Here is a 26,464-nt window from a genome sequence, read left to right on the forward strand (position 1 = left end):
AGGTGATGGCATTAGGAGGTGGGGTCTTTGGGAGGTGACTGGGTCATGAGGGTGGAGCCCCCACAAATAGGATTAGTGCCTTTATAATAGGGACTCCAGGGAGCTTCCTCCATGTTAGAGCAGCCTGAACAGATTAAGACAGGCACTCAGTTTCCTTCTCTGTGAAACTGATGTAATAATAAGACCTACTGCAGGAACTTTGTGGAGTTGTTGTCGGTCATTACATGGAAAGCACTGAAAACAGGATTCCAGAGGATCTCAACAAATACCAGTCACTAGCAATAACCATAACAACAACAGTGGTGGTAAAAAGAATAACATTTAATGATGGTAGTGTTGTTCCCTTCCTTCCCAGGCCCCAGCTCATTCCCCAGGTCTGGAAACAGCTACCCCAGCAGATGGTTAAGCTCTAGAAAAAAGTTTCTAATTCCTGAGCACCTTCCGTGAGCCAGGAGTCAGGCCAGCTCTTTTCGAGCATGATCTCACAACATTTGCTCTTTACACGAGGCTTTCTCAACTGCAGCCCTATTGACATGGGGCGCCAAACACTTCCTTGTTGGGGGTCTGTTCTGTGCACTAGGAAGTTAGCAGCATCCTGGCCTCCACCCACTAGGTGCCAGGAGCAAGTCTTCCTCCCCCACCGCTGTGGCAATCACAGATGTCTCCAGACACTGCCACATGTCCCCTGGGTGGGTGGGTGGGGCGGGGGCAAAGTAGTATGGTAGTTCTATTTTTAGTTCTTTAAGGAACCTCCATACTGTTCTCCACAGTGGCTGTATCAATTTACATTCCACCAACAGTGCAAGAGGGTTCCCTTTTCTCTTCACCATCTCCAGCATTTATTGTTTGTAGATTTTTTTCATGATGGCCATTCTGACCGGTGTGAGGAGCTGCATAGCACAGGGAGATCAGCTCAGTGCTTTGTGACCACATAGAGGGGTGGGGTAGGGAGGGTGGGAAGGAGACACAAGAGGGAGGGGATATGGGGATATACGTATGCATATAGCTGATTCACTTTGTTATACAGCAGAAACTAACACAACACTGTAAAGCAATTATACTCCAATAAAGATGTAAAAAAGAAATAAAAACGCCCTAAATCCTCCCACATGCCCCCCAAGAGGCAGTGCTACTCCGAGGAGCGCCACTGCTCTAAACTTCAGGCAGCATCCTCCCAGCCTTCCATCGGCCTGAGTTCACTTCTCTTATTCTGGTTCAAACCCCAGGCCAGTCCTTCTAGTCCATAAGCAGATCTCAAACCCCCAGGCACTGCCCATCTCTTTCATCTCTTTCTTCATTTCTGGCCCCTGGTGAGTTTCCTCTCTGGCTTTTAAGTTTGGGTGGGTATCCTCATGTTTTTATGATGTGTTATCCTGCCTAACTCTATGTTTATAGCAAGAGAGGATGCTGTCCACCTCAGCTTCACCTGATAATTTGCTGGAAACCACGTGTGGTTCCATTTTCTTCCTCTCTCACTGCATCTCCTGCCCTCATGGTGATGCTGTTCAGGTGTGGTCATTACAAGCCCACCCTGTGCTTTTGCTGGGCATTGACCCCACGCACCCCAGGCTGGGGTTTCTCAGGTCCACCATCTATAGTCATCTCACCCCTGTTAGGACAACATCTGTTCCAAGTTTTTCATGTCAGAGGCCTTGGTTCCTAACCTACATATGCAGTGTCAGGGCATCTGGTTCTAGAAAGGTCTCAGCCACGGCCTCACACTCTCACAGAACCAACCTGCCCCCCAATGACAGCCTGGTCTCAGCCCCCAACCCCAGTCCAGCTTCTCCCTGCCTCTGTGGTGAGTCTCCCAGCTGCTCACTCCTACCCCGGCTCTCATGGTTTGTGGTGAACTCAGTCAGGACCACATGAGTCAGCAGAGATATCCTATAACCTTGAACCTCAGGTATGAAGGGGTCAGCATCTCCCCAGAAGGGGGTCTCAGCCCCCTATGCAGCTGTGCCCCCCCTCCCCATAACAGCCCTCTGTATTCGTTTCCTGTTGCTTCTGTAACAGGTGACCACACATTGAGTGGCTTCAAACAAATGTATTCTCGTACTGTTCTGAAGGTCAGAAGTCTGAAATGAGTCTTACAGGCTAAAGTCACGGTGTCTGCAGAGTTAGTTTCTTCTGTTGGCGCTGAGAAAGAGTCTGCTCCCTTGCCTTTTTCAGCTTTTAGAGGCTGTCCTCAACTCCTTGGCTTGTGGCCCTGTATCACATGGCCTTTTCTCCCTCTGCCTCTATCACCAGCTCATCTTGTTGCTCCTTTGACCTTCCTGCCTCCCTTCTATAAGGACCCTAGTGATTACATGTAGGACCCACCCAGATAATCCAGGATCATCCCCCACCCCCTCCAAGATCCTTATCAGAGCTGCAAAGCTCCCCTTGCTGCATAAGGGAACATTCACTGGATCCAGGGATTAGGACTTGGGTATCTTTTGGGGGCGGAGGAGCATTACTCAGCCCACCATGCTGTCCACCACTTTATAAAGGAGAGTGGGAGTGCTGAGGTTATCAAACTAAAGAAGAAAAATGTTCCCGTGCTGTTGCACACACACTTCAGAGCCATTGCCACCTCCTTGCATCATGAGACGAGAGTCACCACAGAAGTAAGTGGTTCTTGGTAACTTAGAGGCCTCTCCACCACTGGACAGAGAAGGAGCTAACAAGGTTTGCATGGACGTTTCTTGTCCTATATTTATAATCGTTATAATAATGCATCTTAGCTTACAGTGAATCTTGCTGATAAGAAGGTACAGAATTCTAACAATAAATAAAGCACACGTCCTATGCCAAGTCTATATGTGCTTTACCTCATTGGATTACCCTCAAAAGCCTATTAGTGGACACCTTCATTATCCCAATTTTCTGGGCAAGGTCACTGAGGCACAGCTAAGTAACTTGCCCAAGTTTCCCAAGTTAGTGAGAGTCATATCCACGATTGGGAGCCACACCTTTGGACTCCAGAGTCTGTGCTTCTAACAACTGCAGATCATTCTGCTGCCCAGTTCTACCATCAAGTTGCTGTGTGACCTCAAGTGAGCCCCTTTCCCTCTCTGGATGTTGGTTAAAGCAGGTGTGTTAAGTTAGGTCACGATTTCTCAACCCTAACGCTACTGACATTTGGGACCAGATCATTCTTTGTGGTGGAGGCTGTCCTGTGCACAGTAGGATGTTAAGCAGCTTCACTGGCTTCTACCCACTAGATGCCAGTAGTAACCCTCCCTGAACTCCCACCTCCACTGTGATAACCATAGATGTCTCCAGACATTGCCATATGTCCCTTGTGGAGGACAGAATCTCCCTTGGTGGAGAACCACTGAGAAGTCACCCATCAGGACTTGCCAAACTTAAAATATTCTAGGATTTCTTTCATTCTTTCTTTAGCTTCAAGTTAGGAATTGCTTTGTATTCAGGAAGCTCTCTCGGCAGGCAAGAGTTCAGATGCAATGTGCAAGCTAACCAGTCTCATAAATTAGCACAAACATATATCAGTGGTAATTAATTAAATACCTCTGTCGCATCACTAATAGCACCAGCTGAGGACAATATTACTGTTCAAAGTACACCGTCACCCATTTCTCAGTTTCACATTGCATGAGGTATAAGAGTAAACTGTTTAGGGGGTTAAACAAAAGCTATTGCTTTTTCATGTTGAAGGAAAGAGGAACCTCCCAAGATAGAAACAGAGTCTGCTTACCCTCTATTCCTGCCACTTTCTGCAAGATCTTCTCAAGGAACCAATTTACATACAGTGGACAAAAAACAAAAAAGACTGGTGCTCATTGTTGGTTTATCTTGTTCCCTCTCCCTGTGGTCTCAGATTTGTGAGTTTGCCTCTTAGCTTCACGTTTTTCCATCACATTATTATAGGAGCTCTCCAGCCCAACTGCTACCTGGTACATAGGTACTGTTTTCATGTCATTTGACTTTATCCTTCATTTAAATCAGTTTTGGATTTTTTTTGGTACTAACTGAAATCATGAAAACACAGATAAATACCTGATTCTATATTCCAGCTCTACCACCGGTTGTGTGATTCTGGGCAAGTGGTTTAACGTATCAGTCTCAGTTTCGTCATCCGTAAAATGGAGATAGTAACACTTATCTCATGGATGGCCATAAAGATTAAACTAGATCATATCTAATCAGTGCCAAGACAGTGCCTGGCAGGTACTGATGGCTCACTTCTGCCACAGCAATGAATCAGCAGGCAGAGAAGTGGCTTTGGGCTTCTCCCTTAGCTTCTTGCTGTCACGATTGAAGAGTAGAGCTCATGTAAATGAGATGGTCTAGATCTATACTAAAAGAAGAAATGAGGTGGAATAATCAGCCCCTGAATAATGAACCTCTGATTACCTATAATCGCTTTGGGAAACACAGCTCCTAAAGGCTGAGTCCATGCTGGCTTTAAGCAGGATCAAGTGTCCTTCTGACATGAGCTCAGTCTGGGAAGCTTCACCACACACACACACTTCACATGCGCACATAATCAGCCTGAAAAATCAGATCCACTGGGTCACCAAACTCCCAAAGCAGTGGAAAGAGTAGAAGCAATCAGTATTCCATAGGAGTAAGTTTAAGTTTAGCATGAGAAACTAATCTCTGGCCTCTATTAAAATGTTTAACAAACAGATCTTTAGCCAATGACCCCTCTTACCTTCTGTATCAGTTAGCTTTAATAGGTTATGCTGTGTAACAAGCAACCCCAAAATCTCAGTGGCTTACAACAACTTAGGTTTTTTTCACCATCTCTTTATATGCTGGTAGTCACAGGTCTGCTACAGCTTTGTTCGACATATCTTCTCATTTCAGGACCCAGATTGAAGGAACAGTCCCTGTCAAAGCCTCAAGAGGCCTGATAAAAACACACAGTCTTAAAACTTTTGCTTGAACATGGTTTACATTACATCTACTCATATGCCATTGGCCAGAGCAAGTCATGTGGATAAATCTAACATCAGTAGATCAGAAAAATATACTGCTCTTACAGGAAGAACTGGTGAATATTTAGGGACACACCTCCAAATTGTGTGTGGAGTGGGGGCAGGGTTGGATTATGCTCTAAGCATTTCCAGGCCTTCTCTGATTTCAAGCTAATTTTCAGTTTTGAGAAGACAAACCAAGTTAAAGCCTTATACACACTGTGAGGATGCCAAAGCTCAGAGTTCCTCTTGAAGGTTCTTAGGGTCTATGGTCTCCTAGAAAAACTAGGGTTTTTCTAACAGATTTCCAACAGATACCCATAAACCTCTAAATGTACTTTGTTAGAGTAGGGATCTACTTATGGTAACGGTAATCCATGGTAAGCATCTTTTTCAGGCATCTTTGTGGCTTTTAGGTATTTTCAGCAGAGGAAGGTCACAATTCCTTTCTAGACTTGCTATGGCTATGACAGACTTCACACTGGTAAAAGATGAAAGGACATATACAGAAAATGGGATATGTATGCACCTTGGAAGGAGTGGGCCCCTGAGGAATATAGAAATGCTGTCACCAGATGGTGAAAAGGATGGTGAAAAGCCAAAACTACAAGGATTGAGGAACATCAGTTCTTCCATTGATTTCTGAGATTTCTTCCACTCATTTCTGAGATTTCTTCTACATCTAAGATGTTATAAGTCCAAGTTTAGATACTACTTTCTCCATATAGACATCAAACCAACTGCAATATCATTTTCTAAGCATGACACTTTCCTTCACACCACTCACCCCCTCCACTGCCCCTTGAAAAGAAGGTCCCAAGTTGTCCTTCACTGATTCTTCTATTCAAACCTAGGACCCTTTGCTTCCCATTCACTAGCACCCGCCAAATCCCATCACTCATATTCCTAGTCTTCTGATTTTCCACTTTTTCCCAATGACTTTACCTTGGGAACCTTTGCTGTCCTTGCAGGTCTAAGTCAGCATTCTGAACATTCTTGCAGCAGCAGTATGAATGTTTACACTGAGTTGTATGTCCATTAAAGGGAAAAGCTCACCCATCTTTGTCATCACTATGTATGGAGTCCCCAGTGATGTTCTAGGCACTGTGCTCCATCATGTTCATTTACTACAGCCACCCCTGAGTACAGGAGAGAATATATTATGACCCCAGTTGAAGAGGTGAACCAGATGGAGGCTCAGAAGTGTGAGGTGGCTTGCCCAAGGTCACAGAAGCCAGGAACCGGCAGAGCAGACATTCAGCTTTGCCTGATCCCAGTATCCATATCTTCCTTCTACATCATGCCTCCTTCCACCTAAATACTGGATGAAACAAGCAGTATGAAGGGCACGCCATGCTGGGCCGAAACGATGCCCATTAAGTGGAATTCACACCTATCTTGTACTTCCTGCACACTTCGATTCACTCAACAGACTGAGGAATGGAACAGAAGACACTTATTCCTCTCCAGACAATAAATCATTGGCTTACTATCTGTCACTGGCTCGATTTTCCAAAGACTTGTTTTCATCAGTTTAATGAATTATTGGATCACCTGGAAATTGCTCAGAATTAACCTGTGGCTGACATTAATGGATCCGCAACACAAGTGTCAAGCTCTCTCTAACCAGTCCTATCCATCCTTTTGCGAGGAGGCCAGCTGCCCTGCACAAGGCGATTCATTTATTTTGATGCTGCATCTGCCTGTGTCTGCAGTGGGGGTATGGGGGTGGTGGTGAAGAGCCTGTGGGGAACAAAATGGCATCCTCGTTTCCAGGGGTACCTGGGCGCTGCCTGCTGCCTCCACCCTGCCCGTGTGGGTGGGCAGCAGGTAAGAATCATGATCAATCCCATTACAACTTGCCACACCACCCTCAGTTCTTTGGAGAGGCGTGGCAAGCTTTGGGCTTCTTTGCTTGGATCCCCTCTGTATTTTAACCATCCTAGAGTCCACTTAGCTCTAACTCCAGATCTAGCTCCAATCCAGACGGTTCTCTCCATCTCCCTTGTTACCAGCCTTCACAAGCTAACCCCAATTCATGCCTCATAACTAGCCAAAAAGCATCCTCCTTTCTCCCTGCTCCCACCCCCAAACTGCAATAATCCATTCACTACAGAGTGGTCAGAGGGATCACTTTAGATCAGATCATGCCACCTTCCACTCTGCTTAAAAGTTCTCAGTGGCTTCCCACTCTACTTGGCATGAAATCGCCCAAGAGCCTCCAAGACGTGCCTCAGTCCCTGCGTTCCCCCCCCACCCCCAATCTAGCACCTTGCTCCAAGCTCTCCCTTGGCATCCATCCCTGGGGCCTTTGTCCCTCCCACATTCCACTCTCATTTTTCAGTCTGTTTCACTAACAGCTCTATCCACAGCACTATGACTGAGTTTGGCACATAGCAAGTACTAACTTACTATGTTGACTTGATTCATTAATGAGTTATTTTCCAGGTCTTAAGGACATTGTGGAGAATGGGGAAATGGAGGGCTGCTGATCCTTTGTGAGTGGTTTTACAACAGAGTTCCACTCAAGGGAAGTCCCAAAGCTCACTGAGCTCTGGTGTTCAATTTCCAGTTTATCTGTCAGTCAACTCTCTAGACCAGGAAGTGGTACACTCTTCTTGCATAGGGCCAGGTAGTAATCATTTGCCCCATTCAGTAGTTGTGACAGAGACCCCATGCCGCCTTCTCCAGACAGCATTCAGTCTCTCAACTACTCTAATCAGCCATTGTAGTGCAAAAACAGTCATAAAAAATATGTAAAGGAACAGGCCTCTTATGTGTTAGTAAAACTTTATTTACCTGCAGCAAGTTGGAGGTGGTCCACTGACTATAGTTTGCTAACTCTGCTTAAACTACAAGTTTCTTGAGTAACATGGCTGGCCAGCACTCACTTCGGGCCCACTGAAGAAGGTCCAATATGGTAGAGACAAGAATTCACCCCCTGCTATGGCAATCAAGAAAGCCCTCGGGCTTCCCTGGTGGCGCAGTGGTTGAGAGTCTGCCTGCCTATGCAGGGGTCATGGGTTCGTGCTCCGGTCTGGGAAGATCCCACATGCCGCGGAGCGTCTGGGCCCATGAGCCATGGCCGCTGAGCCTGCGTGTCCGGAGCCTGTGCTCCGCAACGGGAGAGGCCACAACAGTGAGTGGCCCGCGTACCGCAGAAAAAAAGAAAAAAAGAAAAGAAAAGAAAAGAAAGCCCTTTCCATGGCCTTCTATTTCTGGGACCCGCCTTTCACATCATGAATATTGGAATCAGGCCTGTCCATCACGGCTTCCCCCACAGACAAGGTATGCAGCCTTAGACAAGTTACCAAATTGTTCTGTCTTTTCTCCCATAAAAATGGGACGAGGGTTATTTTAAAGAGCAAAGGAGATAATGGAAGTGATTCCAGGTGAAGTGAGAATCACCTAGCACAAACGTACACATGCATGCAGGTACATGAGCAGCAAAAATAGTTTTGATCGTCACTGTTCCGCTAACAACCTGGCTTTTATCCTCCTGAGTGATGCTTACAATCTAGAGGCACAGCTGAATTGCTCAGGACGACAGAAGACATTTCTTTGTAACGCTTTAGGGGAAGAGGGGAGAGAAAGATGAGGCAACTGGCGAGGAGAGAAGATTTTGGTGAAAAAAAAAACCAACAGGCGTTTGAAGGGGATTTTCATGCTGCATGCAGTGTCTGATGTAAAACCTCTCCCTTCACCATCCACGGGACTCCAGTAAAATATCCCTTTCTTTTTACTGTGTTGGGGAGTTGGATCCATTTGTTTTCAGGGGGGCTAATCTGCTGAAGAGCTGACCCCTACTTGCTTAAGGCATGAGCTGAGAACAAGGGCTCCCTTGCCTGGCACATTAGAGATTCAGTAAATGCTAATTCGTTCCCTTCTCATTCTACCTTCGTCACTTTGTCTTTACAAAAAATTCTTGGTATTTCAGACTCCGTACCAAAAATCAGTAAGTCTCAAGTATGGATGTTTGTTGAAGGAAGAAAGTAATTCAAATGAGGCTTGCCCGATAGAGATCCCTCAAGGATACACAAGAATAGCTTGCAATTAACATACTCATTCTTAATATATGAATGGATTCTTCTAAAGTGCCGAAGTATGCTAAAAAGCAATTTTATTCTCAGTAGTTTAAGCATTCTCTTTGCAACCTTTTCCTCACACTGTTTACACTTCTCAAGAACAGGGGAAACCAGAGACCAACACTTGCCTGAATTATAACAAATTACAAATGAATAATTGTCCTAGCACTCCCCGGGAGAGAGAATTCAGCTTTGAGTCCTGGGAAAGGGAACTCAACCGGGTTCCAATTGATAGTTTCCCATATGTTTTTGTATGATCTTGAATAAATCACTTATTCTCTCTAGGTTTCAGTATTTTAATAAATTCAAAAACATCCTGTGTGCATTGATTGGAAGACTAAATATTGTTAAGATGTCAATATACTGAAAATGACCTACACATCTTCTTGGCATTGTTTCACATCTGAACTGTGATTCATCTCAGTAAGGTGCTCTAAAAACCTATTGTTCTTGTTGTTTGTCCTCCCCTAATCCTGGAGATATGCATACACACACAGACATACACACAGACACACACACACACAGACACACACACACACAAGAAAAGACACAACTTATGTCTTTTCTTGCTAGTGCTTTTGGTATCTTATCTAAGAATCTGGTGCTAAATCCAAGATCGTAAATATCTACCCCTATGTTTTCTTCCAGGGGTTTTATGGTTTTAGCTCATATTTAGTTATTGATCCATTTTGAGTTAATTTTTGTCTAAGGTATGAGATTGGGATCCAACTTCATTGTTTTGCACGTGGAAATCCAGTTGTCCCAGTACCAGCTGTTGAAGAGACTATTCTTTCCCCACTGAATAGACTTGGCACCCTTGTCAAAAATCAATTGGCCATAGATGGTTTATTTCTGGGCTCTCAGTTCTATTCCATTGGCCTATATGTCTATCCTTATGCCAGGAACACACTATTTTAATTACTATAGATTTGTAGTAAGTTTGGGGAAGTATGAGTTCACCAATATTCATATTTTTCAAGATTATTTTGGCTAGTGAGAGCCCCTTGCAAATCCATATGAATCTGAGGAACAGCTTTTTCATTCTTGCAGAAAAGGCCATTATAATTTTGATAGGCCATTGAATCTATACATCGCTTTCTATATATTGACATCTTAACAATACTAAGTTTTCCAATCCATGAACACAGGATATTTTTTCATTCATTTAGGTCTTCTTTAATTACTTTCAGTAATATTTTGTAGTTTTCGGTGTACAAGTCTTTACCTCCTTGGTTAAATTTATTCCCAGGTATTTTATTATTTTAGAGGCTATTGGATATGGGATTGCTTTCTTAATTTCCTTTTTGGATTGTTCATTGCAGTGTATAGATTTCAACTTGTGTTTGCTTTATCCCCTGAAACTTTGATGAATTTTATATTAGCCCCATAGCTTTCTTGTAGATTCTGGGGATTTTCTGTGTATAAGCTCATGTCATCTGTGAACAGAGATAATTTTCCTTCTTCTTTTCCAATTTGGATGCCCTTCATTTCTTTTTCTTGTCTAATTGCTCTGGCAAGAATTTCTAGTACAGTGTTGAATATCAGTGGTAAAAGCATGCATCCTTGTCTTGTTCCTCGTCTTAGAGGAAAAGATTTCAGTCTTTCACCATTGAGTATGATGTTAGCTGTAGGTTTTTCATAAATGCGTTCTATTATGTTGAGGAAGTTTCCTTTATCCCTTGTTTTATGAGCTTTTTATCATTAAAGGGTGTTGGATTTTGTCAAATACCTTTTCGTTATCATCTGAGATGATTGCATGTTTTTTCTTCATTCTATCAGTCTGTGTCAGACTGACTGATTTTCTTACATTGAGACACCCTTGCATTCCTGGAATAAATCTTGGCCATGGTGTATAATCCTTTTATTATGCTGTTGGATTCTATTTGCTAGCATTTGTTGATTTAAAGGAATATTTTTAATGAGTCAAATCCTCAAAAATTCCATTGTCTCCATATTGTAATAAGCAGTAGCCCACTGTCTCCTGCCTACATATAACTAACTTGTCCTCTTATAATAGCACTAGATTTTTACTTTGGGGTTATGTTTGTTATATATATAATAGCTTAAATAACTGATCTTTTACATCCTTAAATGTGTGTGTGTTCCTGCGTGTGTGTGTGTGTGGTTGAGGCAGTAGAGCACAGTAGACTGCTCCAGGCTTTGGGGTCAGAAAGATCTGCACTCAGCTCCCAGTTCTGTCACACACCATTTGCGGGAAACTGGACGGTGTCTTAGCTTCCCTGACCTTCAGTTTCATCACAGGAATAATTTCATCTCTAGCTTTCAGAGCTGTTAAAAAAAAAAAAAAAAAAGGCAAATGAGACACTGTATACTAAACACTTAGCACAGTGCTTAGCATAAGACAGAAAGTCTCAATAAAAAGAGCAATTTGCTTATCAGGATTATTTGGATTTAACAAATTACAAGTGTGTTATGTTTATGCATTTTTCTCCCCAGGAAGTTAGTTTTGTTGGGAAAAACTGTTCAGTTAACATGAGCTTGAAGTGGTAGCTGTGGTTACATCTATCCAGCCAGATGTACCATGAAAACAATTCCATCAGGCATCCAGATGTGGGAAGATTGAGGTATGGACATCTCACCCAGATGCTGAGTGCAGTACTCCGACCTCAGTGATTTTCGTTGCTCTCTGCTTTATCAGCGTGGGAAGGAGGGCGGTATTCAGCTCATCTAGGCTGATCTTTCCTCTGTGATCTCCATCCTGGGCCAAGGGGAGGGTGCAATCCCTCATTCCATCACTAGGCGGCGGGAGACTTCCCAGGAAGGGAGCGGGGCTAAGTGGGTGTCCTGAACCAGAGGCTGTTGGAATAAAAAAAAAGATCAGGTATTTGAGCCACAGTCTGAAGTCATGGCCTTGATTACAGCCCAATAGAAGAGGAATTGCTAATGCCACTGCTTTGTTTCTCTGCTTTTTCTCAAGAAATGGTACGATGTTGAGGGTAGACTCACCTTTCTCCAACACCCCATAGGAAAGAAATAATTACATCCAATTCCAGAAATGATGCAGCAACTGTAATAACTGAAGTATGCTCAAAGAATCACTATGACAGAAGTTCACAGTATGGCAGGATTGTATGCTAAGAACAAGGTCTCAGCAGACAGAGTGCCTCCATTGAGGTCCAGAATGTTCCACCAGTGACCTGTTAGCTGTGTGACCTTGGACAGGATGCTTCATCTCTCTGTGCCTTAGTTCTCTTATTCATAAAATGGTATAATAATAAAAGCTCTCTCTGGACTTTGGGGAGGAGCGGATGAGACCGTGGGTTAAGCTCTGAGAACAGTGCCCAGCACGTGATAAGTATTCAATGCATAAGAGCAATCATTCATTTAGCCAACATTTGTGAGAGCTCATGACAGTAACTCCCCAAAGAGTGGGTGTGAGAAATAACAGATTACACAGCTCGAGTGCTTGGAACAGAGTCAGCGCTCAAATCAAGGTTTACTATCAGAATATTAAGGAGAAAAAGTTTACAAAATACTGGTGTAGAGCATAATCTCATTTTTCAAATATGCAAAGGGATGGGGGAGGGATACAGTTCTCCTTTCTCTCCTTGCCCTGCACCTCTGGTGCTGCTCCAGAAAACCTTGAATACCAAACAACAAATTCCACCCTGGGATGTTAGAGTATTTTGCAGGTGGTTGAGAAGCCTTCAAGGCCCAAAACAAAGAGTTTCCTAATGGGATTTGGGGCACCTCCACCAGTTGTGCCAGATTCTGACCCTCACTCAGGACCCAGGTTTCCTGGAATGGGGGTCTTAACCCTTAATGTGCTATGGACCCCTTTGCGGTCTGAGAAAGCCCATGAGTTCCTTCTTACAATGATGTTTTTACATGCATAAGATAGACTTCTTTGGATTACAAAAGAAGTCTATAATTTGACATAAACTATGCCTGATTTCTGTAAGTGAAAAGTCACAGATATTACTAATACCATTGTCATTTTGGTTTATATTCATAATTGACTGAAATGCTAAATTTTAAGTGGAAGTTAGTTAAAACTGAAATGCAAAATTTTTCCCATCCAATGCACAGACTCCTGAATTCTATCCACAGATATTGTGGGTCAGTGGTCCCCAAGTGAGGACCCTTGCTGGGACAGATATCCGTTATGCCTACACCCTTAGGCAGGCTGACTGAGTCGTCAAGATCTTGTTGTTTCGTTCAGGAACAACAGATGTTCCATTATGCGCCTTGAAATCTAAATGAATTGATTCAAAACACATAGCTTATCACCTTCTTTTAATTATGAGATTGAGAAAAACTACAAGCGCACCTTATGTTGTGGGAAAATCCATCTAATTGGAATTGAATGATATCAACAGCTAATTCTTTTTTTAACACAACAATTCTACATAGAGTAAATTGGTTTAGCTGATCCGTGGAAAAGAATACTGTTTTAGGGCTTAATGAGAATAATTCCTTCTTCTTTACAAAGTTCTCACTCACAACTAGATGCATATTCCTCTTATCAACAAGTTTGGAAGTGATGCCACATTGTTTTTCATTTAAAAAAGAAAAAAAAAACCCCTTTCCTGAACCTTTTCAGTACCACGGACGTTTGTGTATATGTACGTGTGTGTGTATGTGCATGCGTATGTGTACATTTTATCCCAGAGTTATGAAACTAAGATAAATAATTCTGTACCTAACAGAGAAAACCTTTTGAGATTGTTTCCATCAAGAAACAGCTAGAAGGGCTTCCCTGGTGGCGCAGTGGTTGAGAGTCCGCCTGCCGATGCAGGGGACGCGGGTTCGTGCCCCGGTCCGGGAAGATCCCACGTGCCGCGGAGCGGCTGGGCCTGTGAGCCGTGGCCGCTGAGCCTGTGCGTCCGGAGCCTGTGCTCCGCAACGGGAGGGGCCACAGCAGTGAGAGGCCCGCGTACCGCAAAAATAAATAAATAAATAAAAGACACATAGGAGGGAAAGGGCAAGAGCATTCCAGGCAGAGGGACAGAAAGTGTGGGAAGACTCGGTGCCCTCTTGGAGTTTCAGTAGCCCAGCAGTGAAGATGTGCTGTGAGATGGAGCAGCAAGAGATAAAGATGAGGAGGTCAGCAGGCAAGACAAAGAATGTCCTTTATTAGCTAACTCAGGAGTCTGAACTTCATTCAGCTAGTAATTGAACTAGCGATCCCATTCTGGAGCCCAAGAACCCCTCAAGATCCCTTATGCTTGATCAGAGGTCTGTGAGTTCCCTTTAAGAATTTTTCTTAGGAAACTTCTGGTGGGATGACTCAGGGCAAGTTAATGTCACCTCTCTGAGCCTCATTCCTCTCATCTGTAATATGGTAATAATAATAGTGCCTGCCCTATAGAGTTGTGAGGATTAAATAAGTTACTATATGGCAAGTACTTAGAACAGTGCTTGGCACATAGTAGTTGCTCAATAAATACTAGTTATTGTTATTGTTATTCTTGTTAGTTCAATGAAATGTAAAAATGAATATAGGCATTTTTAGGTCATTTGGGCAGCCCACTTATAACCTGGCACAGCAATGGGATTACAATGCCTATGTTTGCATTAATATTTATGATCCCACCGGCACCACTTAGCATATCTTTCATTGTCATGGATTAATGGGGAAAGAACAAAGGTGGATTTGATCCATGAAAGGTGTTTTTGTAGTAAGCGAGGGTCCAGTAGTGTCAGGGCACAGTATTCAAACAAAGGTACCCCATCTAGTTCAAAGGGAGGAAAGGGTTGGGAGAACCGAGCCATCCCAGGACCAGAGCACAAAACAGAACCTCCATGAGAAAGAACGTACATCACAGCAGCCAACAGGGCACCATAATCTCTCTGCCAGGGTCACTTTAGTTTTGGCAAAACAACCTCATCCATCCCATTAAATTAATGTTGTTCATTTGAATGTTATTGGTCTTATAGTCTTTTTTTAATTCATAAATTTGGCTTTATTGTTGTATAAGAGCTATTAGCATATGGACTACATGCCAAGTTTTATGTTGGTACATATTTAAACAGCGATATCGTAAACATAATTTAAGTCAGTACTAGGAGTCTGCAATTTTTATATTATCATTATTACTCACACTTGAGAATACTGTAGACAGCCGGGAGGGCATTGAAGGGCTGAAGTCTGTTTCAGAAAGCTCGGGCTGTGTAAGGGGATGATGAGTGGAAAGTTCTGTTGTCTCAACAGCACAGTTTGCTCTGAGAAACTAACGACCTTGTGGAAATAACAGTACGTTTTCTTGTCTGTATCTCTGCGTCTGGAGTAGGTGACCAGCAGTTGTGGTTTGCCTGGGAGCAGGGCCAGCTTCATGAACCTGCGATGTGTGCAGGACCCCACCCTCAGAAGGACACCACATTTACTTTAATGCCCTGTTGTCGCAGTCCTGAAATTCTTCGTACGTTCTGAGCAAGGACCCTGCACTTTCGTTTTGCATCAGGCCCTGCAGATTCCGTGGTTGGTTCTTCCTGGACTGAGGGGATTCCCCAGACATGGGGCTTTCAGTGCTAAAATGGGGACCATCCCAAGCAAACGGGGAGGGTTGGTCACCCCAACTGGCATGTAGGGCCCAAGCCAAAAAGAGAGTAGGTCACCTTAGAAGGGCATCTGGTGGCTTTACTCCCAAGCCCCTGGATGCTTCAAGGGGGCACCTGGCAGAGGATTTGTTGAGCCCGCAGGTCGGGATGGCGTGCACAGCCAGGCTCAGGATGTCAGTTTCCCAAGGGGCTGCTCACTGCAGAGCTGGCGGATGGCTGGGGTAGCAGCTGGATCTCATTTGGCACAAGGAGTGAGTGGGTTGGGAGGGGGATGGCCTGGCTCTGTATAAATGGTTGGGACACACCAAAGGAAACGACGTCTGTACACGTCTCCCGGCAGGCTTGCTTTTTCCAAAGCATGAGCCATTCACAGAAATCCCGACTACCTTGAGAAGTAAAAGTTGCTGTTTCATCTGCAACAAAAATCCCAGCAGGATAAGGGCCTGGCACCTCCATAGACAGCTCCCAAATCCAGCCCAGCTCTACAGTCTGCCGCTTCATCTCAGGTAATGGGTGATCAAGGAAGAAGAGAAAAACGTAGTTAATCCTTTAGCTGTCAGGCCCCCTTGACTGACTAAAGAAGGTTCAAGGAACCCAGAGGACAGAGAAGCGTGGTCATGGGAAGCAACAGAATTAGAAGCCTCGGGCCAAATACTTCTCTGCCACTGCAGCCCAAACGCCTTCCCTTTCCCCAGAAGGTACTCGTAGCCGTCCGATGCGAACTAGAAAGAGTCCGCCCTCTTCGGATGTTAAGTCTCTAAAACAGGGACACGCTACATGATCCACTGGGCTACTGGACACAGAATATCTCTGTTCATCTTTGTATATCATGCTTTTCAAGAGCTCTTTTTCATACGTGCATCATAATTTGGAGAGTATGTAGTTCAACGTAGACTTTATACATATGTGACTATTCTAATATTACAGCGCCCATCCACTTTTTTTTGAAGGAGGTGTCCATGATCAAACGTATTTGAGGACTGTTGACTCAGATGTTTTAAGCTGTGGAAGCAAAAGAGGCTGTGAATTTCCATTCAGGCTCTTTTTCCCCTTCCCACAATTCAGTGGATTATGTGCACTGACTATGCAGATGACATCATACAGATGCAGCGGAGAAGCACACACAGTCAATGTCCCCCTGGGATTTGCAATATGATGCGAGAGGCAGGGAGACACACAGAAGGGGCTTAATCCATATTTTTGAGTAAAAGATGGAGGGTGGGATTTAAGCATGGATAAGGGGTTATTGGATGGCTACAGGGCGGGAAGGTATTTTAGGCAAAAGACACAGTTTGAACAAAAATACGGAGAATAGTGTTCAGTTTAGAGTTTAGTGTAGAGAAGAACGCAAGTGGGGAGAGTGGAGATGGATGTTTGCTTGACAGACGACAGTGAGTAGAAAGGAGGACTGATGGGCTGTTGCCCAGAGCAACATGCTAGGTTTTCAAGAAATATTTTTTGTGTCAATGAAGAAAGGAATGAATGAAAGACAACCTTGAATGCCAGGCTAGGGACATGAAATTTAACTTTAGGCAATGAGAAGACATGATAATAATACTGGTTAACATGTATCATCTTCAATAGTTTTGAGAATAGGGGGTGAGCTGCTCAGAGCTTCACTTTGGGAAAACAGGGCACAATATATGGCATCTCGGCATAGATGGTGAGTTGGATGGGAGATGTTAAAAGTCCAACATTGTATCTACTCCAGTGGAGCTTAAATTATGTTGGTGGAAACTGAAGTTAAAGAAACATCAATGCCAGAAAAATAAGTAAAGACAGAGGTAGGAAGGAAAATACAGGGTAGTATGAAATAAAACAATGGGGAAGTTTTCCCTGAAGAATTCCCACTTCAAGGGAGAATTGAAATGTTAGAATCAGTTAGCCAGGCAAAGGGAGAGGAAAGTGCATTTCAGGCAGAGGGACAGCTCATGCAAATGCCCTGAGCTGAGAAGGGCTTTGGTGAACTAGAGAAACAAAATGAAACAATATAACAACAACAAAACTGGTGTGACTGCAGCATTGTGAGGCAAAGGGAGAGAGCGGTCCGTACTGAGGCCAGAAACAGGCAGGGGCCAGCTCAGGCCAGGCCTGGAAGGCCTTGATAAGGATTTTGATTCCCATCCAAAGAGCAAGAAAGGGCCATGGTAGGGTCTAAGCAAAGGAGTGGCGAGCTTCTATTTATGATATTTAGCAGATCACATCCAAGTGCGTGGGTCCAGATGATTTGTACCTGGACCAAAGACCTGCTTATCTTTCTTTCCTCAGGACAGTCAGATGATCTGCTTTTGTTTGCTAGTAATAGAACTCTGAAATAAAAGTGTATTAACCATATCAATTAATTTTTTTTGTACTTAAGAAGCAATCCAGAGGTAGGTGATTCCAGAGCTCACTCAGCAGTTCAACAAGAGCTTCTCTATGATTCTTTGGCCCTTTCCTCATAGTCCCAAGTTGGTTGCCACAGCTCCAAACATCACATCCTCACCTGACAGCACACAAATGGGAAAGAGAGGAGAAGAAGGCCTTCTCCTTGCATCTCCTCCTTTTTTACTGACAGAGGGTATATTTTCCAGGAACCCCTGAGCAGATTTCCTCTTTATGGAGACTGGGTCACTGGCCACGCTATCAGTAGGCTAAGGAAGTGAATAGCTACCATCTTCTGCTTCTATCATAAAAAACAGTCTGCTGGCACAGCAGGGCCGTTGGGCCCGCAAACAAAAGTGCTGCCGGTCCAGCTTCTGGATGGGATTTTTGTTGACTTCCTGATTCAGTTTATGAAAGGAAGTTCCTCTTTCTTGCACCGAAGCTACATGGAAGCCAAACCATACTCTGGGATATGGGGAGACAAGTTGAAGGAAGGTGTCAAGGGTGATGGTAAGGCAGTGATCAGGGAAGGAAGGAGGGAGAGATACGGATTACTCAACATGGCATTTCATCTCTTCCCCACGTTGCACAATGGGGTGATTGTCTGCTTTTTGGACAGCTTGCTGCAGGGGAAAGAACACTGGACTAGGAATCAGGAGGCAGATATACTGCCCAGCTGCATCCCTAGACAGCTGGCTGACCTTAGGCAAGGCAGCACCTTTTTATAAATGAAGTATTTCCACTGGGGCAAAAAAAGTATAAAATAATGTAATAAACACCCACCCAGCTTAAGGAAACCATTCCAGCAACCATGAGACCCCTGGTTACTCTCCACAATATCATCTCCATCCCTTTAACCATAATTTTGAATTTGGAGCTTATGATCCCGTGAATTTGAGCATGGCTATTAACGTTTGTATCCTTAAACAATGCATGGTAATGTTTGGTATATTTTTGAACCTTGATATGAAATGGTCCTATACTAACAGACCCTTTGGCAGTTTGTTTTTTTCATCCACACTGTTTTCTCCTCCACGTTAAAGGTGATATGAATACCCCTAGTTCATTCAGTTTAACTGCCATATATTATTTCAGTGTTTAAATGTTCTAGTGTATCTATCCTTTCTCCCACTGACAGGCATTTGGGATTGCTACCACTAGTTTTTACTATTACAACCTGATATTTTTGTATATATTTCCCTGTGTACATGGGTATGTTTCTCCAGGGTATATAATGGGAGAATTGCTGTGTAGGGAAAGCACAAAACTGAGAGTCAAACCCGCTTAGGACTGGATTATAGCTCTGCCACGTCCTAGCTGTACGATCATAGGTGAGTCCTCTAACTGCTCTCCCCCAGGTTCTGCATCTGTGAACCACGGGACAATGATGTCGTTATGAGAATCATTATGAAAATTAAATTAAATCATGTCCATTGAATGCCTAACAGAGCTCAGGCACAGAGTGGGTTCGAGTCCCCCTTACTTTTCCCTCGGTTCTTCTCTTGCTTCATTATTTTATAAAATGGTGATTATATTCCTCATCTTGCTAACCACCCAGAATCAAAGGGGATAAGGTTGTAGGTAAAAATCTTATGAAATCGCTGCCTTTATAAGACAAATATTCTAATAGCAGTAACATCACACATTTCAACCTAACATATCAAAATGCTTTGGAAGTGAAACCCAGCCCTCGTTCATTCATCAGATATTTTTTGAGATCTACTGCACGCCAGGCACCGGGTCATCAAAGATTGAGCAAACAGACCCAGACGTGGACTCCCAAACCTGCAGAGAAAGTTAGTGAACAATTAGCATACAAATAAATGTAAAATATGGTAAGTGCGAGGAAAGAAAATAATAGCTAGTAAAAATAATAATAATGGCAAATAATCTTTGCGCTAACTACATGTCCTGCACTGGAGCTAATTTAATTCTCACAACAACCCTGTGAGATTGATACTGCTATTGCGTGGGGTGGAATCCTCGCAGGAAGCAGATGGCATACACCAAGGGGCAACCGACATGAGTGCAACGAAGGGAACATTTAGAGAGGTGTGGGCAGGGCTAAACGAAACCAGCCAGGGGTGGGGAGGCTCCCGAGCTGTGACCTCCTTGGTGTTGAAGAAGCATGGTGGGGGGCAGTTTCTAGAACTGAGTGCACAGCTGCCCATCAGGAGCCTGGGGAGGGAACAGAGCCACCACCCAGCAGGCAGGGAGCTGGGTGAATAAATTGCCTGATCTCCTGTTCACCTGCCTTTCACTGACTGAATCCAGCTGGAGGACGGGGCAAACCATTGACCAGCCCAAGGGAGCATAGAGGAGAGTGGAAAAGGATGGCCAGATAGAGAATATGCAGTACGAATTGGTATCCTTATTGACCAATGAGAAAGGTGAGGCACAGGGAAAGGAAAAACAGCATTGAGATCAAGGATAATCAAAAACAACCTTTTGCTATTGTGTGATCCAGGAGGGCTTCTCTGAGGAGGTGACCCATTCAGTGAGAAGGGACCAGCAGAAGAAAGATTGTCCACAGAGGATTTGCATGAGTAGAGATCCTAAGTAAGGAAAGTTCCAGGTGTGTTGGAGAGATGGAAAGAAGGTCAGACCAGAGTGGCTGCAGGGTTGGAGCAAGGTGGATAGAGGCACGTTACAAAGAAAGCACTTATTATTACTACAAGCAGACCCCGGCTCCCAAGGACCCGGCTGGAAGGCCCCTCATGGCTGGCCTCTCTAATCTGGATTCACAAAGGGCTTGCTGTGGACACCGGGCTGGTTTTTCCTCATCGGGTCACCCCACTGGTGCGTGGTGACCTAAGAGTGGCTGCTTTTCGGCTGGAGGTTCTTGGCAGGATGCCCCGGCCAGACTGGCTGAGCTTGGCTCGGGGCCTGAGGACCCTGCCACGCGGCCGTGAATCCACTGAGTGATGAGCGCTGCCTAATGGAGCGGAATGTGTTTAAAATACAATCCAGGTGCCGGGCCCTATTCTACATGCAGTACCGTTAGGGAGACTCCATCCTTGGCCAAACACGACTCCCGTATCCACAAGGGCACCACTTAGAATGAGATTGCACTGAAACTGACTTTGGAGGGAGGTGGCCTCCCTGAGTGAGAACCAGACAGGAGGGAAGCAGAGGGCCTCTCTACTCTGGGCACCAGGCAATCGCTGTGGGTCTCAATTACTGCTGTTCGGTGTTCTTGCCGGTGCCCTCAAGGGACAAGGCACCCTTCAGAGGGGGAAATGAATCTTCCAGCTGTTGGCATGCTGAAATCCAGTTATGGGCCTTATATAATTAACATATTTGTTTTAATAATTTTTATTCATATATGCATATCTATATCCACCCATCCATCCAACCATCTATGTGTATATCCATGCATCTGTCTATCACAGATAACCACAGGGCTAAAATATTTGACCACTTATTCCATTCAAGGAATGGTTATAAGTGCATTAACTTCTTTCATCCTCACAAAATGCCTGATAGGTACTAAAATAATTCCCATTTCAAGATGGTAACATTGAGGCACAGAGTGTTTATGTAACTTGCCCAGGGTCATCCCCTAGCTAGTAAATTAGAGAGTGGAGATTTGAACCCAAGAAGTCTGGCTCCAGAGAAAGGCTGAAGGAACTGTAAGTGACCGCCTGCATATCCTCCACCTTAGATTTAAAATTGTTGCCACTTTGCAATTTCTGCTCTCTCTCCCTCTCCCTCTCTCCCTCTGACTCTGTCTCTCTCTCCATACAATACAATGCTATATGTTAATTATATCTCAATAAAGCTAGGGAATAAACAGAATTAGAGGAGAATATATTACTTATAGGCAATGCATGCTGAGATATTAGTGTTGAAGTATCATGATGTACACAGTTTACTTGCAAATAGTTCAGAAGAATGTACAGAAGACATACAGTTGGCCAACAGGCCCATGAAAAGATGCTCAACATCACTAATTATTAGAGAAATGCAAATCGAAACTACAATGAGGTTATCACCACACTGTGGTCAGAATGGCCATCATCAAAGTCTACAAATAATAAGTGCTGGAGAGGGTGTGGAGAAAAGGAAACCCTCCTACACTGTTGGTGGGAATGTAAATTGGTGCAACGACTATGGAAAACAGAATGGAGGTTCCTTAAAAAACTAAAAACAGAACTACCATATGATCCAGGTATTCCACTCCTGGGCATATATCCAGAAAAGACAAAAACTCTAATTTGAAAAGATACATGCACCCCAATGTTCATAGTAGCACTGTTTACAGTAGCCAAGACATGGAAGCAACCTAAATGTCCATCAACAGATGAATGGATAAAGAAGATGTGACACATATGAAATGCAATATTACTCAGCCATAAAAAAGAATGAAGTAATGCCTTTTGCAGCAACATGGATGGACCTAGAGATTATCGTACTAAGTGAAGTAAGTCAGACAAAGAAAATATCATATGATATCACTTATATGGGGAATCTAAAAATAATGATACAAATGAACTTATTTACACAACAGAAATAGACTCACAGACATAGAAAACAGACTATTGGTTACCAAAGGGGAAAAGGGGAGGGATAACTCAGGAGTTTGGGATTAAAATATACACACTACTATATATAAAATAGATAACCAACAAGGACCTACTGTATAGCACAGGGAACTATATTCAGCAACTTGTAATAACCTAAAATGGAAAATAATCTGAGAAAGAATATATATATATATATATGAATATATATATATGAATCACTTTGCTGTACACCTGAAACATTATAAATCAACTATAAGTTAATGAAAGGAAGGAAGGAAGGAAGGAGAGAGAGAAAGAAAGGAAAAAAGAAAGAGAAATAAAAATGTGTGTGTGATGAGAAATTTTAAGATCTGCTCCCTTAGCAGCTTTCAAATGTACGCCACAACGTTGTGAACTGTAGTCGCCACGCTGTATATTGCATCCCCAGAACTTATTCATTAGACACCTGGAAGAGTGTACCTTTTGACCACCTTCACTGATCCCCCCAACCACACCCCCACCTCTGGCAACCACCAACCTGTTCTCTGCTTCTATGAGTTCAGTTACTTTAGGTTCCACATGTAAGTGAAATCCTGCAGTGTGTCCTTCTCTGTCTGACTTATTTCACTTCACATAACGCCCTCAAGGTTCATCCGTGTCGTCACAAACAACAAGATTTCTATCTTTTTTATGGCTGAATAATATTCCATTGTGTATACATGCCACATTTTCTTAATCCGTTTATCCATCCGTGGACACATATGTTGTTTCCGTGTCTTGACTGTTGTGAATAATACTGCAGTGAACGTGGGACAGGGATTTCATTTCTCTTGGATAGTTACCCAGAAGTGGAATTGCTGGATCATACAGTGGTTCTATTTTTTATTTTTTTTGAGGAATCTCCATACTGTTTCCTGTAATGGCTTACCAATTTATATTTTTACCAGTAGTATACGAGGATTCTCTTTTCTCTCCATCCTCACCAGCACTTACCTCTTGTCTTTTTGATGAAGCCTGTGTTAACTTGTGTGAAATCTCTCACTGTGGCTTTGATTTGCATTTCCCTGATGAGGTTGAGCATCTTTTCCTGTACTTGTTGGCCACTTGAATAACCTTCTTTGGAAAAATGTCTATTCAGGTCCTTCCCCTATTTTTAATTCCATTACTTGGGTTTTTCTGTTTTTTTTACTACTGAGTTGTATGGGTTTGTGTTCTCAAACCTTGCTAGCTACAGGTGGACACACTGTCTTGTGATTTCCTCTTAGCTAGCGATCTGTTAAACCCTTGGGGAAGGGGGGCCCTTACATGGTCGGGGCCAGTGAGAGAGACTCAGGAGAGCTGAGCAAAAGTCCTTTGCAAGAGACAAAAAGGAAGTAAAACCCAATTTCGCTGAAGGTGAACCACCTTCAGCTGAGTGATTCTCCATTTCTCACCCTGATTTTTGAAACTTGCAATGCATGAAGGTAAATTTCAATCCCACCTTCCCTCTCCCCGCTTTAAAAATGCAGCTCACTCTGCCAGCTCCCCATCAAGATGCCCACAAACATCAGACAGTCCTCTGCCTTAGTTGATTCATCTACAAATTTCTCTGCCACTGTTGCAAGGCCACTAGGATCTGATTCTGTTTCCTTCCCTCAGCATCTTCTCTTTTTTTTTTAACATCTTTATTGGAGTATAATTGCTTTACAACGTTGTATTAGTTTCTGCTGTATAACAAAGCAAATCAGCTATACGTATACATATATCCCCATATCCCCTCCCTCTTGAGTCTCCCTCCCACCCTCCCTATCCTACTCCTCTAGGTGGTCACAAAGCACCGTGTGCTATGCAGCTGCTTCCCACTAGCTATCTATTTTACATTTGGTAGTGTATATATGTCAGTGCTACTCTCACTTCGTCCCAGCTTACCCTTCCCCCTCCCTGTGTCCTCAAGTCCATTCTCTACCTCTGCGTCTTATTCCTGTCCTGCCCCTAGGTTCATAAGAACCATTTTTTTTTTAGATTCCATATATGTGTGTTAGCATATGGTATTTGTTTTTCTCTTTTATATTTCCTCTAGCCATGAGTGGAATATTTTTCAAGTCCTCTCTGCTATTTGTTTGTGGTTTTTTTTTTCCCTGCCCCAAGCCCATCTTCTTGTTCCTCATTGGTGGCAGGAAAGCTGGTCTTTCTGACAGCTGGACAGACTTAAATAGATCACAGCCCATAATGGGACCCTACAATAAATAGCTATATTGCTCAGAGTGATGGCCTCTCTCAGAATGAGTTATAAAGCTGGCTGACGTAGTAGCATGGCACATTTGTACACTGGAACTCCTGCTCGGTATGTTGTATTCCGTGGGGAGCATCCTGATACAAAATATGGTATTTTGCAAAGCCCTGCAAGAATTATTTGTGCAGTTTTAACAAAAGCTTCTTTTCGAGACTTGCATGGAGCAGGGGTTTTGAAGATTATAATAATTGTAATAGCAACATTTACTGAGCTCTTACTGTGTGCCAGGCACTGTACTAAATAGTTTACATGCATATCTCATTTAATCCTTGCAACGGGTCTCTGAGATATAGGTACTGCTGTTATTCTAATCATTTCACAAACGAGAAAATTGCGGTTCAGAAAGGGGAAATCATTTACCCCACCCCCAGAGTTTCTAATTCAGTATGTCTGGGGTGGGACCTAAAAATTTGTGTTTCTAGCAAGTTTCCAGGTAAATGCTGTTGGACTGGGCCACACTTGGAGAACCACTGAGTTTTTGAGCAGCTGTTCTCATGCCAGTGCTTTACCCGTTCACCTAGGTTAACAACCTCACCACAATTCAGACAAAAAGTTGCCTTATCCCCACTTGAGATCTGAGATCCAGAAGAGGGAAGTGGCTTACTCAGAAGCATGCAGGTGTGGCTGACTTCACTTCCACCACTCTCTACGCTAAAATGCAGCTACCTTCTGAAGTAAGAAGCTGTCATGGACCCAGACAAGTGGAGGGTTTCTGAAATAAATTTTGTTGGAAGATTCTTGACATGGGTTTTGAAACTCGTAGTCAAGTAGAGAATGCTGGTTAGGGTTCGCCCGCCCCTCTTTGCTGTCCCGGGATGCTGCAGGGAGCATGAGTAAAGCGGAGGCACTCATGGTGCTTCTTAATTTGATCCGGATATTTTTCCAAGTAGAGCTGGGGAGGAACGTCTCAGACACTTACTTCTAGCTGTGTCTTTGCGGGTCCGTGACTCCAGTGCCCCTACCCAGAAATAACCCTGTTTCTTCTCAGCGCTGTAAATGGCCCTCTGCTGGCCCTCAGCAGACCCATGCTCCCATTAATTTCTTTTGGAAATTAATGCAATTTCCAAAAGATTCAAGATGGGAAGCACAGAGCTGTAGAACATGTCTGCATTGAGAGAGCCTCAATCCTGGCTGTGTCCTGGAATCACCTGAGGCAGGTGGGAAATGCCAATAGCCAGCCCCAGTACCAGAGCTGCTCATGAAAGTGGGCTGGGGGAATCTAGCGTCCCAGGCATTCCAGCTTTAAAAAACATTCCAGGCGAATTCTAAGATCAGCCAGGGGTAAGAACTGATGAAGCATGAACGAGAATCCCCCAGAGAGCTTGTTAAAACATAGATTTTGGGTCTCCACACCCAGAGACTTCAATTCCCTGGGTCTGGGGAGGAGGAGAGTAATTTACATGCCCAACCACCTGCCACATGATGCTGACGCCACTCTCCTCAACCATACTCAGAGGAGCAAGCACGCTCATCCATGTCAGTTTCAGAGACCCGAGCTCAGAACAGAGGGGAGCGATGCTTTGGGCTACATAACCAGTTACTGGCATATTCAGGATGAGAATTCAGGTCTTTTGACTTTTGCCTGAGTCATGCTTTGCTCCTCAGCCCAGAATCTTCATTCAGCCATTCAGCAAACATTTATTAAGGACCAAATAAGTACTAGGTGCTATTCTAGATTCTGGGGGGTTAGGATGAGAAAGATAGACACACTTCCTGTCCTCCCAGAGCTTACAGTCTAGTGAAGTGGTTTCAACCAGGGATGATTTCACACCTGCCCCCACCTGGGACACT

This window comes from Aethalodelphis obliquidens, unplaced genomic scaffold, assembly GCF_003676395.1.
Source record: "Aethalodelphis obliquidens isolate GAN/ISIS:26980383/991018 unplaced genomic scaffold, ASM367639v1 scaffold120, whole genome shotgun sequence".
NCBI lineage: Eukaryota > Metazoa > Chordata > Mammalia > Artiodactyla > Delphinidae > Aethalodelphis > Aethalodelphis obliquidens.